Below are 16873 nucleotides of genomic sequence, written 5' to 3'. Positions count from 1 at the left end.
CGCCGTTACGTGAGCTGGCAATACTGAAACACAAATAATAATTATTAATGGACAAAAAACTTTTCTGAGAATGTAAAAGCAAATATAAAATATTTATTAAAAATCATGACATTTTTATGTTATCAAACTCAAATATTCGTCCAAACCACTTTTGTATGTCAATACACTTTAGAAAAACCTCAAACTGTTCAACGTGTTAAAGAATTCACAAACTACCTAGGTAACACTGAAAATGTTTAGAAAATTAAAAACGGCTTAATGTAGAAATTTTCCAATACTTTTATTGTTTTTCGAAGTAATCTACGTTCCTCTCTACACGTCGTCGCATTCGATGGAACCACTGAGAAAAGCAGTGGGCCCATTCTTCCTTCAAGAAAAGAGCGTACCATTTCTTAAAAGGCCGGCAACGCACTCGCGAGCCCTCTGACATTGAGTGTCCATGGGCGGCGGTATCAGGCGAGGTCAGGACTGTATGGTGGATGACTCCTTATCTCAACACCTGCCTTAGTCAATATTCAACAGTCCGTTTTGCGCGAGTGCGCTGAAGCATTGTCGTGGTGAAGAAGGATCCTGCTTCAAGGGCGCTGCTGTCGAATTTTTTCCAAGACAACAGGCAAACAGCGATTGACATATCAGTCTGCAGCAACTGTCCTTCCATCTTCTAGCAACTAACTGTCGCGAAATGACCTTTCCGGCTAAAGAATTAATCATCTTTTTTTCTTGACTTCTTCCTTTCTTTACCTTCGTTGACCGATCCTCGAAAGGAAACACCCACTGAGCTGAATAAAGTTTCATTCAATGTTTCTAACCGGCCAATTCTAAACAATTTCAGTGTTACCCACGTATATTTTTAAAGGTAATAATAATAAAATAAAATATGTGTTTATTACAATTGCATTACAATGTGTAAGATTTGGGAACCCTTTTAAGTAAAAAATACCTGTGTCACTGTTTCCAGCTCTTTCATAATAAACTTAATTATACATCCCTTAAAATATTTAATTTATTTATAATTTAGTTTAGTTTATAAGAGTGTGTCATCTATATTAATAATTTAAAAGCAAAGCTTTAAAATTTTGTATACTAATGGCAAATAATTACGAAATCTTAAAAAAGTAAGGGCAAATTGCAACCATCTTATATCCATTCGATAATTTTCACGTTGAGAAAAGGGAGGACGCCCGCCAGGAACCTGGGAATATGGAATAAAAGCGATAGCGATAGGAATATTGTGGCAAGAATGCGAGACTTCGAGGTCTCGAGGAGGAGGCCTTCACTCCGTCGGAGGTCCGTCCGTCGGAGGTTGAGTACTAAGTATTTGAACACAATGACAGATACTTAATGTAATGTATCTATTTTAAATTTTTATTTTATAATTTACTCGTTGAAAGGTATCGGATGTGGGTAGATTAACGTCTGATCTTAAACTATGATGTTCTCACTTTATTGTATGACGCTGCACGCTCACGGATCAGATATTTCTTCTCCGTATAAGAAAGCTGACTGCTCGATGATTTAACTACAATTGTCGAAGCATAACTATGCCTTAGAGAATAATAGGTTCTTTTCACAGTACCAATATCATGTCATCAAGATATCGTTAAATACATAATAAAGCCGTAGGTTTGTTATTACATATTTCCTGATATTAATACATGACCATCGTAATGGTGCAACGGGCTTCCTACTAAGCTATTTCTTCCAAGTAACACTAAAAAAAGAGAAATGTGAAAAAGTGCATGGGTGCGAAATTATGATTCAAAGCGGAAAAAAAATTAAATCATAATAATGGATCTTAATTTAATGTTAATGTAGTTACGGGGAGAAAGAAAAATGTAAATAAAATGTTATAAATAAAATTGTTATTATAAATGACCATAACGACACCGAGTTTAACAAAAGAATACGATACGAAAAGGATAGGTTTCCTTACAAAATTTGTTTTAGAATAATAATAATCAAACTTTATTTAAGACAGAAATATCATTGGGACAAAAAATTCGTCTAACGCTAGTTTCCGCACTAGGTTATAATTATTCCGTGGTGCATGTTTTAAACATGTTTTTAAAGAAAAACTAGTCTTGCTGTTACATCTAATGAAACAAGGACCTCAGCCTTACGCAATATTAGCGATTGAGTGACACAAACACAAAATCATTGTTATTCGAGGACAATAAGTAGTTAAATATCCTTAACACATAAATCACGATAGTGACGCTTTTAAATTTGTATCAGTCACTTCGTATGATTTCGAATCATTTCATAGCGCTGAGATATCACCCCTCCTTTGCATAGTACCCCCACAGCCTTATTTAAAGATCAACGAATATTTGGCGAATCATTTAGGGTTTCCGCAGTGAGGCTATGGAATTCACTTCCTGGAAAATTTATTATTTAGTTATAATAATGTGTTCTGGGTACCATGGGCTCTTATTGCTATTGATAACCTACAACTGAGATGCATCGCTCGCTTATTCATACCATGACGTCGCATAGTTCTCGGTTGGATTGAGGTTTTGGCTCAGGAACTCGTAGCAGTTGGGTGAGTTGGAAGTTTTAGTACAAAATATCAAAAACACAAGATGGCCGCCATAATCACCGTTTATGGACCCTTATCGCAAAAAAATACAAGGTGTCTTATATTCGGTCAAGCAGCATTGAAACTAGTCTCACATTTCAATTACGTAAAAAAGATAATGGCATGCCTAAACCGTGCCAAATAAAAGGATGCTCGAACAAACTTTCATCAGCTATTTGTGGCAGTGACAGCGGGCAGTTATTTGGAGCGGTCTATTTTTAAAATTTTTCTCATTTTGGCGAAAACTTAAACCGAATTATTAGGAGTAGCCACTTAGCTCAGATCAGCTCGCCGCACCCTAGACATAAGGTATTTGCTGAAAGTAAAAAAACTATTGATTTAGTTTTCGAAAGCTTTTCAATTTGCGGATTTCTGTCACTTCTTTAAAACATGATCTATTTCCTTGATGTGTAAGTAGCATCAAATCATTTTAATAACTAACAGGTATTTTAATAAATTCTATCAGAGGCTTGCTATTACAACTACATAACAAATTTCACTAGAAGATTTACGTGTCTGTGAAGTCAGTAGAGTACTTACCAGGAGAGCACAAAAAATAGGGTTCGAGAAGCATACACAATAGTTCAATAGTTTTTTTTAATAGGACAGGGGGCAAACGTGCAACAGGCCTACCTAATGTTAAGTGATACCCCTGCCCATGGACACTCAATGCCAGAGGGCTCGCGATTGCGTTACCAGCCTTTTAAGAATTGGTACGCTCTTTTTTTGAAGAACGCTAAGTCGAATTGGTTCGGAAATACTTCAGGGGGCAGCTGGTTCCACATAGCGGTGGTGCGTGGCAAAAATTGCCTTGAAAAACGCTCAGTCGTGGAACGTCGGACGTCGAGGTGAAATTTTGTATTCTGCCTCGACGTCCGATGATGAAACTCAGCTGCAGGTATTAATCCGAACAACTCCTCTGAACACTCTCCATGGGAAATGCGGTAGAAGATGCAGAGTGACCCCACATCTCTATGCAACGCCAAAGGATCGAGCCGCTCGGAGAGGGATTGGTCATCGACAATTCGAACTGTTACGCGGAAATTGCTTGGGATCTTTTTAAAAAAAGATTATAATGATTTCCACATAAGTATATTAACTTAGATTATAATTCGCAAAGAAAATAGAAAATAAAATAAGAGCACGTCTGCTCGTATTAGAGTTAGGAGAAAGACTGGTTTGATGGGAATGTAAGGTTGTTGATGCATGGGAAGAAATGATGACGAGGATATAGCACAGGGTATGTCAGCAATATAAGATGCATAGAGGAGTTGTAACAACCCCCCGACCAAGAGTAAACTTATACCCTGAAGGGGATAGTTTACGAGAGTTAGGAAAAGGTATTTAATTTTTGCTAATGCGAAGTGATGGGGGAGCAGGACTTCGTCTTTCAACTTCATCTGGAACGGAATTAGAGACAGGATCTAGAGCGGATGCATTCTTTTGCTTAAATGGGAATCTCCTGTAAACACTAGTACATTTTCATATTTTAAATATAATGTAACTTAAAATTAAGATTACTACAACAATTAAAATTATATTATAAGAGTTTTCATATAGGACAATATTTGGCTTATTTACTATATTCTTTAGATGAACAGTGGGTAATTGAGTACTTATATTTGAATAACTATCTGTATTACAACAAGAGTCATTTAGTATGGCTAGTCTTATTTCTAAGGGCTTAAGTACAATAACTAGATAATCCTTTGCTATGAGTTTGGAGTCCTTACAGTATGCAACACTACCAGCAGGTAAGTGTAAAATTCCGCTTCCACTTATTTCTAATTCTACAGTTTGTGTGAAATTGTATATTACGCTTAATTTAGCTTTTTCAGACAATACAAATAACCATCTATTCTGTTGTAAGGGTTGCCAAATTTCAAAATGACCATGGAAGAATTTCGTTTTACACGTTTCGGGAATAGAGGTAAGTGCTTTAGTAATTATGTCTGTTTCGCAGATAGGAGTTACGGAAGAAGAGCGTGATATGACGTCATCGCAGATATAAGTATTTCTATTGATTATTTTACACTTTTGGAGTTCATCTACTCTACAATAAAGAGATTTATCATTACTCAGACCAATGTACTTAGAGGATGGTATAATAGTAGAATAAGAGGTAGGATTTTCCACATTATGCGGTGTTGGATATGGTAAGTTATGATATAGTAGGAAATCGATGGGTCTCAGTAATGGAATATGAAGGACAAAAACTAACTCGTTCTTTGTCATGTATCCCGATATTGTAGAGATATTTAGGATAGTATGAATATTTTCAAGACTGAGTAGGGTTGGAAGTTTTTTAGTTGGTGGAATAAAACGATAATTATTGATCAACTCTGTATAGAGTTCTTTAGGAGTTAATATTCCGGGATGTAGTGCGTTGGATTTACTAAACATAATTGATTCCACCAGATCTTGTATTTTGAAAGATATAGTCAAGAGATTATTTCCTATCATTGATACCAGTACTAGGACACGAGAGTGAATTTTTAATTCACGAGATTCAATCGTAATATTTTCAACGGCCGTACGGAGAGCACTTAGTGCGTCTGAAATTTCGCGTTGATTTGATTCTACGATATTAATCGATTTATTGAATGTCTTTGAGGCTGATGTCGTAACTATAATATTTTCTTTTACAAACGACGCTATTTTCTTTTCATCTGATTGAATTTCTCTAACTGCGCCATCATAGCGTATGGCATCTTCCTCTTCCATAGTGCAGAATAACTTCTTAGAGATAAGTACCTATGACACCTAGTAAGGCACTCCTTTTCGTTGAGTGATGTGAAGCAAGATTTGGTATGGCTTCGCTATAGCGAGTCATATCTTCATATTGAATTATTACAGGCTGAAATAGATTTTTACATTCTAAAGGATTAAACACTAAACTCTCTTCACAAATTAATTTAGAATAGCTTATACTACGTTGTAAATTTGTAAAGTGAGGTTTTATATATGAGACATCTATAGGGACTACGACACTTAAATAACTATCAATTTGATGCAGGGATCTGTTCGATGAATTGTTGAGCCATGGAGGAATTGGTGAAAGAGGAATAGAAGATATTAGACTAACTTATCAGAGGCTTATTGGGTTAAGGGCTTATAATAATTTAAGGAGTTAATAATTAGATTTAGTGTTTACTGGTCTGGTGAACTAGACCTAGATGCGAGCTTAACCTCGTCGTAATGATGAGTAACATGGCGTCAGTTTATAAGCAAGGTGAGGCTATTTCGTCCATTAATCTTTACTACTTTGTATGGTCCCTTCCATAAGAGTGATCTTTCGTAGGCGCACGTGGTTCTTAAGGTAAACGTAGTCGCCTACTTGATATCTAACTGGCCGTGAATGGTTATCGTAATTACCTTTAGACCTTTCCTTAGATCTAATGATGTTTTCGGAATTTTATATATTCAGGGTAAGTTACATCAGGTGGTTGTTCATAGACGGAGTCAGGGATGTAAGCCTTATGGCCGAAGAGGAGATCATAGGGAGTAAAGTTTGTGGATGCGTGGACAGACGTATTATATGATAGCATGGCAGTAAAAACATATTTATGCCAATTTGTGTGATTATCATTAACATAGGATTTCAAATATTCTTTGAGCGTTGAATGACTCCTTTCTAGAGCACTTTGAGTTTGTGGGTGATAAGGTGAAGACCAAATTTGTTTTATTTTAAGGAATTCGCATGTTTTCTTAAATAATTCTGCAGTGAAGTTGGTGCCTTGATCCGTCAAAATCATCCTAGGTATACCGAATAGTGATATAAAATGGACAAGGCATTCGAATGTGTCTTCGGAAGTGGCGTTAGCAATGGGATACGCGAAGGAGAATTTAGTAAGGTCGTCTTGCATGGTAAGGATGTATTTAAGAGATTGAAGACCGGCATCGGGCAGAGCGCCAACTAGATCCATACCAATACGCTCAAAAGGTCTTGTAGAAGTAGTCGTTATTTGCATGGGTGCGCGATTCGTCTGTCTAAGGGCTTTATTACTTTGACACAGTGAACAATTCTTTATATAGGTTTCCACATCTGAACGCATGTTTTTCCAATAATATTTTTCTTTTATTCTATTCAACATGCGTGCAGTTCCAAGATGACCCGCTATGGGTATATCATGGTTGTCGTGTAATACTTTACGAATTTCTGAAGGTGAAGGATATATGAGGCGGTCGTGGTATATCTCAATTTCTATGTTGGTATTTGTAAAAATATAAGAGAACATATTGTAAATTCTGGACCAGGTGTGTTTATCAAAGCTGTTACGAAAGTCAGTATAGGCTACTTGAATGTCGTGTTCTGTGGAAGATGTAGTTGAAAGGGATAGTATAGACCTAGTATATAGAAGGCTTTTAAAGATTTCCTCGTAAGTGCAGCTATCAAAATGGTAGACTTTAGTGAAAAGAAAGTAGATATATTTTCCGTTAAGTTCAAAAGAAAGACAAATATATAGTGTTCTCTCCCTTTGTAGGATTTCAGAGGGATCTTGGATTTCACTCAAAGCAATATAGATAGGAAACAGCTTTTACCTTTTCAGGGTTAGGACTAACCCCGTTTTCACTGATTACATGGCCCAAATATCCGACCTCCCTACGTAGAAATTCGCACTTATCCGGTTGTAGTTTCAAATTATGTTCACGTAATTTAATGAAAGATCTTAGACAGTTTATCACAGTGGGAATTGAGGTCGTGGGAATAAATAACGATGTCGTCTAAATCTAAATAGCAATGAATATCCTGTAATCCTGCTAACGCAGTATCCATAAGCCGTTGGAAAGTTGCAGGGGCATTCTTTAGCCCGAATGGCAAACGTTTGAATTCAAAGTGGCCTTGGGACAGTGAAAGCTGTTTTAGGAGTATCTTTTTCTGTAATGGATATTTGGTGAAAACCAGAACAAAGGTCAAGGGTAGTGAAGTATTTACTCTGTCCTAGTTGATCTAGGATCTCATTTATCTGAGGGATTGGGTAACTTTCACCTACCGTTATGTCATTGAGTTTGCGATAGTCTATTACAATGCGCCATTTTGTCTCCCCTGACGAGTCTAATTTCTTGGGTACGATCCAAATTGGGAATGACCAGGGTGAAGTTGACGGTTTGATGATGTCTTGAGAGAGCATCTTAGAAATCTGTTTGTCCACTTCTTTTTTATGGATCTCCGGGAAGCGGTAAGATTTCACATTTATTGGCTCAGCGGGGTGTGTATTGATTTTGTGCTTAAGGAGGTCAGTGGTTGTCAATTTGTCACCTGGTAAATGAAAGATGTCGAAATATTGTGAACAAATATCGGTTAACTAGTTTTTCTCTTCATCATTTAAATGGTCAGTTCTTAATCGGTTTAGTACTTCTTTCCTACGGGAAATTGATGATTTAGCAGAGGTGATATTAGGATCTACCTGGAAGGAACTGGCATGGAGGGGTTGAATTCTAACTTTGATGTCAGAATCTAACGTTATTAGCTCTTCTGATGTATTTACCACAGATATATTAACTCGATTATTATTATTTACAGAAACAATACAATTGGCTATTAAAAGAGAATCTGAAAGGTATTGATCTAGGATTATTCCAACTTTCTGTTCCGGGTTAGAGACAGTGCATTCGATTATCGTCTCACTACGGGGAAATATCTTATACACAGGACGACTGTAATCAATTTTGATAGTGAAGTTCCGGACTTTTAGGATATCAGAATTGTAATCTATAATGCCGTCTAAGTCATTGAGAAAATCGCTACCTATTATCCCGTCATAACCTAAATCTATTTCTTCTACAACGTGAAATCGATAAGCGATGTTTGTGTCAATGCCTACAAATAATTGAAGTTGAAAATGGCCTAAAGTAGGTACGGTTTCGTTGTTAGAATCTATTCCCTTGAGTTGGATTATATCATCTACAAGAATTGGCATGGACGTGATCGAGTTTTTTTTTATCAAACTTACGCAAGAACCTGTATCGACGAGAAATATAAGCGGTTGTGGATTGACTTGGGTATTGAGACTAACATGAGGTAAGTATCTTTTCTGTGAATTTGTGGTTACCTCATAGACTCTGGATAATCTCTTTCCGTTATAGGTGACCCTACTTTTGTAGGTATTATTGGAGTAGGACAAGGACTCGGAGTATGTTTCTTATTTTGGAGTTGGCCAACAGGTTTTGCACATGAGGATTTAGTAGGTTTCAAAATATTAGTATTAAATGTAACATGTTTAGCAGATAAGTTGGACGCGGAGGACACAGGAGGATTTTTTCCTTTCGGCTTTGGAACTTTACTAGTTCGAGATTCATTAGACACAGTGGAAGAATTCGTTGCAGAGGATACAGAGGATACAGCGGGTTTCTTACTTAGAAATGATTCGGTGGTTCCCTTTCCGTGACGGGATACAGAGGATACAGTGGATATAGAGGATACAGTGGATACAGCGGATTTCTTATTTAGAAACGATTCAGTGGTTCTCGTTCCGCGAGGGGATACGGAGGATACAACAAGTGCATAGGACTTGGCTCTAGATGCAGTGGATACAGAGGAATGGTGGGTGCCGTGATTATGCCAAGACCGATTTTGATTTAAGACTTTGGGTCTCACAGGGCACCGCTGTGAGTCCTTTATTCGTTTAAATGACCGTCCGTCTCGTCTTGTCCGCGTTCATCATCTGCCAGATGATGAACCCTATTCTGGTGAGGATATTGAGTTGTACGACTTGTTGCGGGGCGTTGAAAGTTGTTGTTGCTACTACTGGCGCTAGCACGGTTGAAGTTATTACGACTGCGATTGTTATTATATTCGCGTTTTATGCAATTTTCGATTACTTGTCCCGGAAACTTACAGTACCGACATATGGGAGCCGGCTGTTTGTTCAAATTATGTATAGGGCGTCCTTCCCGCACAGGATAGGGTTTAGGATTTTGTTTATTGGTCTGAGAGGCTTTGGTTTCTAGTAACATTTGCATTTTTTCCTCTGAAATTGTCTGGTTAGTGGCCTCATTGAGGCTTTGTGGGTTTTTCATCCTAACAAAGTTAGAGATTCTAGGGGTAAGGCCCATTATGAAACAGTGTAACGCCAATTCTTCCATAGCGGATATTTTACCTGACAGTTCCACTTTTTTCTTATTAGCTAGTGTGATTTCAGTTAATAATTTATAGAGGCTAGATTCTACTCTCAAGGAGTACTGGCTAACAGATTCGTTAGGGAGTTGTTGGCTTTCTTGTAGATCTAACAATAAATGTGCGTAATGTTTGCGCTCTCCAAACTGGGATTGTAGAAATTGACTCAGTTGTTCCCAGCTTTGTTTTCGAGTTGGCATAGTATATAATTTAATAAAAGAGGCTTTTGACTTTGCGAAGCTAACTTAAAAGCATTATCGCAGTTGTTTATAAATGAACATAACTTGTCATGGGATCCATCAAAAGGTTTTATAAACTTCACCAACACACTTGTCTCTAGTTTTTCAGACATACTACTTTCAGACCTTAATTCGACATCTTTTTTTGTGGACATTTTAACGAAATTTAAATAGGATGCAATAAGATAAGTAGCAGTATTTAAAAAATATTAAATTCTCGAATTAGAGTCCGTTGTTTTAATGTAACTAATACAGTTTTATCTAATTATAAACAATGGTGAGACTGGAACTTCCTTTCGACGCGACTCGAGACAGATAGCAGTAATATAGTTATTACAATTAAATCACTTACAGGCTCAGGACCACAGCGATATAATATGTTACGATTTTAAACATATTTTGGCAATTAGCCGTTTTACGCAAAGCACTGCACTTAAAGACACTTTCACTTTTGCACTTTTGGGTATAGCACTATAAGACTTGTCACAGTGAATTTTACACTTTCGAATTTAAATCTTTCGGAAATTTGGCTTTTCGCGGATACTTCTACTCAGAGGGTACGCGAGATTTATAAAAATCCCACCGCTGCCACCAATTTGTTACGCGGAAATTGCTTGGGATCTTTTTAAAAAAAGATTGTAATGATTTCCACATAAGTATATTAACTTAGATTATAATTCGCAAAGAAAATAGAAAATAAAATAAGAGCACGTCTGCTCGTTAGGAGAAAGACTGGTTTGATGGGAATGTAAGGTTTTTAATGCATGGGAAGAAATGATGACGAGGATATAGCACAGGGTATGTCAGCAATATAGGATGCATAGAGGAGTTGTAACAGAACCGCTCTTCGTTGGATACGGTCAAGTGGAAGGAGCTGGTACTGGGGAGCCCCCGCCCAGAGGTGAGAACAGTATTCCATGTGGGGCCGTATTTGCGCTTTATAGAATTGTAAGCGGTGGCCCGGAGTGAAGTACCGTCTCGCCTTGCTGAGCACACCAAGCTTTTTGGAGGCTAATTTAGCCTTTCCCTCCAAATGACCGCGAAACTGAACGTCGTTCGATATGTCAACGCAAAATATTCCGATGCTGGCTGTGGCTTCAAGAAGAGTGTTTTCAAAAAGAGGAGTAGCGACAAAGGGTGATTTTTTCGCGGAAAACGCGCAAACTTGTGTCTTCTTGGGGTTAAATTGGACTAGGTTTAGTTTACCCCAGTCCGAGACTCCAGACACAAGTTTGTTCCGGTACTCATCGACAACTGCCCCACAGATACCTGCCCGGCCAGTGTAAAGAGTATCCCCAGTGCTGTCATCCGCATAGCAATGAATGTTGCTAAGTTGCAACATATCATTGATATGCAGAAGAAACAGGGTCGGGGATAGAACACAGCCTTGTGGGACCCCAGCATTCACGGGTTTAAGGTCGGAACATGCTCCGTCGACGACGACCTTGATGCTCCGATCGGCCAGAAAGCTAAAGATCCAGTCACGTAATTTCTCAGGAAGCCCGTAGGCTGGAAGCTTCGAGAGCACTGCTTTGTGCCACACCCGATCGAAGGCTTTCGCTATGTCCAAACTAACCGCTAGCGCCTCCCCCTTGAACTCGATTGCCTCTGCCCATGTGTAAGGTATACTAGAAGGTCACCAGCTGAACGACTACTGAGCCGTATTAATAATCGCTAATCATCTGGTGGCCCTCTAGATACCTCAAGAGCTGGCCATTAATAATGGATTCCATTATTTTTGAGAACAAGGAGGTTATAGCTATTGGGCGATAGTTGGACGGATCAGAGCGATAGTTCCTAATAGTTTTTAGAAAGCGTTCAGGATGTTATATTTTGCTACTCTGCTGGTGAGTGTCCTGCTAACTTCACTATTCCGTGCTGCTATTCCGTGATTTCGTATTCATTGACAATTATCTTTTTAGGAGTGTATCTGTGTTTAGTGCCTGAAGATTTAAATGCACGCGATGTCAATTTTTTTGGTTTTTACGGACAAAGAAAAAACTTGAAAATATATAAAGAGAAAGTGTAAATCGTTAGTCCGCCTAATGAGGAATGATAAAGCTGAAAAATAATTTATAAAGTTTCATGGAACTTCATATGTTATTATTTTCTCATCACTAAGGGATGTATTTTTTTATTAAAATCAATCAATCATTTGTTTGAAAATAGAGTTTTTATTTTGAAGAAATCGTTTCATGAAATGGTACATGGAATTGATTTATCACGTTAACTGATTTAAAATTAAATAGATTAAATACCTAAGCGCATAGTTTCACTATCAAGTAAATTGATATTAAACTCTCCTCGAATATATTTTTATTTCTTAATTAAATAACATATTATCCGTTACTTTCTATAAAGTATCGTATTCCACTAAACGAGATCTTTACAAACTAAATCAGATAAGAGAACTAGAACAAAACTTCAAAAGATTGCAATAGTTCTTAAGGGGTGCTATGCGGTGAATTATATGAATATAAGGTTATTTGTGTTTTGTCTTTAAATGGTTATTATTTAGACGTAGAAAGTGGCGCTGGACATGCTGAACAGTGACGGTGACTTTTAATCACTATTGAAAGTTACATCAATATTCGCATCGCTGATTTCGCAACCTCGGGATCGCGCGACACAAGAACCCATTGAGATTGGATGGGAAAGAGAGAGAAGAAACCCGGCGTCCAGAGAGTTTATAGCCAGTTCTTCCGTTCTACGCCCTTGATTTGAGAACTGGCAGTAAATGTAAAATTAGAAGCATTTTATACACATTTATGTTTTTATCTTTCATAAGTATACATTATTACGTTTTATGTAAAATAAGTTTTAGTAAAACTTTTTTCCTTAGATTAAATGATATCAAGGGTTTCTGCCAGATAGCCAGAGTTTTATACAGTGTAAGCTCTTTATAAAAAGAACATTATAAGAAGTTATTTATTTTGTTTACAAATTGGGATTGCTTGCACATGTAGACTGTTGTTGATCATGACTAATAAGTAGGAGTCATAGATTTGACTATTTGTTTTTCTTCTCTCCATTTAACGACTCTCTATAACGACATAAAATGCACAGTCCATTCAGTGTCGTTATATAAAGTTTACACTGTATTGATTTTTATAAGAATATTGCTGGTCTATTAGTTTAATTGTCTTTGGTACTAATAATAGCTGTAAAGATATAAAGACAAAATACAGAAACAGAACGTACTCACAATTTTATGAGATAATACTGATGAAATATCTAGTGATAATTAGATGAACAGTATTTTGTGTGTGAGTGAGCCTAACAGTTATCATTTCCATATGTAATTAGTTATAGTTTATACATGTTTAGATTTGAATAGTAGATGTTCTAATGTATAAATGTGATGAAAGCACGTAATATCATATTTCAAATGACAATTATACATAAGCGGATACTAAGGTTAAACCCCCAAACTTTAATCTTAGTACCAGCTAATAGTGAATGTATACGTAGTTGAAACATTTGTATTCAATAATAATAATCGAGAGAGTCGAGAATTTATTTGATTTGTAACGATTTTCTTAAAATTAACATTTAATAATTTAACTGGAAGAAAAGGTAAGTGGAAAATCTTATATAGAAGACTAAAGGAATAGGGAGTGGGCTGGAAGAGGATTATTGCTCGTACAGAGAGTCCTTATAATTAAGGATTTATTAGCATTAAGTTTTGTTTATTATATTACTGAAATTGCGTATAAATATGCTATTGAAATTTTATTTTTGTTATGGAGTAAATATGTTTTTTGCGGCGTCTTACACCGTTATAACATTGAAAGATTTATGAAATATGTTTTTAAATATTATAAACTATTACTATATACAACAACATAAGCTTCTTAAACATAAGCGTGTGTTAGAAACTGTCCCTCAGATTCAAATCTAGAACATTTTGAACTTTTGATCATTTACTATTTAACAAATGGCAAGATGAAACTCCGATATTCGTTTGCACTTTCAGGTCGCCGCTATACACCAAGCCGCCTGTTGCAGCTTGGCATTGTTTGCGTGGCCATAAACTCTTCTAATCCCTCCCTCTTTAAATTATTGCTTTAGCATTATCAGGTGCAATTTTCTTTTTTTCAATTTGCGCAATGAACCAACCTCAAGTTTATAAAGTATGATCTTTATTATTCTGTAAATTGATGTAAAAACGTTTGCTTTTCTCTAGTACATGTTATGGCGAATAAACAATAGTATATATTAAGCGCCAGTTTAGAATAAAACTGTGTTTAATATTTACAAAAACTCCAATACTCTTAGAAAATCAAGTACAGAAATACGAAATGAATATTGTTAATTTTTTAAGTAAAATACAGAACTTACATGATATATTTAGTACACTTGTGTATTTTGTATCATTCATAAGACCCAGAATCATGGTTGTCATAGCAACCAGCACAACAAAGACACGCATATGCATGGTTCCTGACACCCCTCGGTATTTTCTCGTAATTTCCCTTATCAGAACGTCCAACTTTACTATATACTCAAAACGTATCTAATTTAACTTTAATAATTATTTAAATATAATTGAGTGTTTTTGTCATGTTCACAGGCATATTTTAAATTCATTATTTAACTATAAATGTTCATATATAAAGAAATGGAGAGGCGCGAAACGTGCATCCTTCAGGAGAGCTCGCGGCAGACTGATTTAAAAGTCGAAAATGTCACCGGGAATAAACGTTCAAAGGAAAATGGAAAGTTTAAATTAGGTATTACTATAGTTGAACGTGAAAACGTTTGAAATACAGAAGGCTGTGACTAGGGCAGCAACTAATGCGGCTTTGAGAGGGGCTTCAAGCCATCCCGACAATTAACCAAAACAAACGCTGCCAAATATAAAAAATAATTGGTATTTCGTAAATAACAAGTACGCTTCGACGCTACGAAATTAGATAGGTGGCTATTTTTACTTATTTAAAATATTATCGAGTTCGATTAAGATAATTAATAATAAAAATAGCAAAATATATGATAATTATAAATAGTTTAGCAGTAAATGATTCTGTAATTTATAGCAAAATTTTGGGTACGTGTTTCATAAAATAGCTTATGTATTAAAATTAAATTAATTGAAAAACGATTATAGCACCTCGCGTAATACAAAATGCTACGAAGGCTGAGTTTCGCAGATGAAATAATTAAATCATAGTAAATAGTGACTTTAATCCCCTCGACTTTAGTAACCCACTTAGGAAAAAATTAGACGACTGTTTACAGATATTTGAAGATTGGTTTGTGTAAATGATGAAATGATATGAAGTTTATAAAAAAAATATTTACTGTTATAGTCCTAAGAGTGTTTTTTTTTCAGAGAACAGGGGGCAAACGGGCAGGAGGCACATCTGATGTTAAGTGAGACCGCCGCACATGGACACTCTCAATGCCAGAGGGCTCGCGAGTGCGTTGCCGGCCTTTTAAAAAAAGCCAAAAATCCCGAATTAAGTTTCTATCGTGTCGCTGATGTTTATGATCATCTATTTTAATATCTTCGTAAATAGTAAAAAAATGTGTGTGACAAATTCGTTTGGCATTCCCGGTATTTAAAAATACAGTTAAATAATTTAGTTAATCATATTATAAATATTATTTTTTAATGAAACATAACGTAATTGTTATAAGCTAAGTAAGATATATTTGCAAAATGTAAGTTTATTGATTGTCCCTGTTTTTATTACTACAAAGTAATTGATTGAAGTAATAATGAAAAATTTAAAATGCTTGAGAATACTTCGCAAAAACAGGTCAGCGTGATCCTCGTTCCCATCTCTTCGCTGTAAAAAAAACGTCGTTTCCGCCATCTTCGTGCTTACCTTTACATTCAGGGACAAGACAAAGCTAAATATGACCGTATATACAAAACGTATACGATTTTGGCGTGCGGAAGCAATTAAATATGCTAAATCTCAATTTTCAATCATACTCAAAAATCTTGAAATGAAGAATGGCTTTGCTGTTTTCAACAAAATGTAATCGCACGGCAGTAACAAATTTTGGAAAAACAGTGTGTCACTTCAAGCATTATATATAGAATCCAGGATATACGCTACGTTTTGTAATTGTGTTTCTTAAGGCTCTCACAACTAAACTTGTTCAGTCAAATTCAATTATAAACTTTTTGCTAGTAGGTAATACCATGCACGAGGAGATGTACTTTTTACAAAATAAAAAGAATACAATAAAACAAGTATTAATGAATAATTTTCAAAAATATATGTAAATAATTTCAGTCATTAAGTACTAACATAGATTATGAAAAAATATATTTGAAAGATTTGGTATTAGTGTATCTCAGATATCAAAAATGCTGTATCTCCATATTTAAAATAAAGACAATATTTTTCACGAAACGTAAACTAACCCTCACAACTAACAGAAAACCAATATCAATGAAAGAATTGAATCGGAAAAAATCTCTCCGGACAAAATCATTATACGTGAAGCTATTTAATCAGACTGCAAAAGCCGTTAGAAATATCTCAATAGCTAAGCCTCTAGGTTTTAGTCTATCATCGTGAATCAATGGACTTTGTGTATGTGTCAGATATAAAGCCGATTCGATTACCTACTTTTCTATGAAAGAATAATAAAGTAAAAGTAGCTTAGCTCAGTAGCTTTATTTTAAATGTACTAGGTGATAAGGATTAAATATTTGATAGTTTTTAATTAACAATTATTTACATTGGCATTGATAGGTTTGACTTTTTTAGCTAGTTTAACTAGCTATTGATTAATATTAGGTATCTACCCTAAAAAACAATAATCTTTATTTGCTTGACTTAGCCCACAGCTAACCAAAAACAATTATATCGAACAAGATCTATCAAATAAGAAAAATAATGGTTTTATTAAAAGCATTACCTTACAATATAAAACAAATTGAACATAATTAAATCAAAAGGAGGGTGACCGGCGGCC

Source organism: Pieris brassicae, chromosome 11, assembly GCF_905147105.1.
Source record: "Pieris brassicae chromosome 11, ilPieBrab1.1, whole genome shotgun sequence".
In the NCBI taxonomy this organism is placed as follows: Eukaryota; Metazoa; Arthropoda; class Insecta; order Lepidoptera; family Pieridae; genus Pieris; species Pieris brassicae.
The sequence above is the reverse complement of the archived record's forward strand: the minus strand, read 5'-3'. Positions refer to the sequence as shown.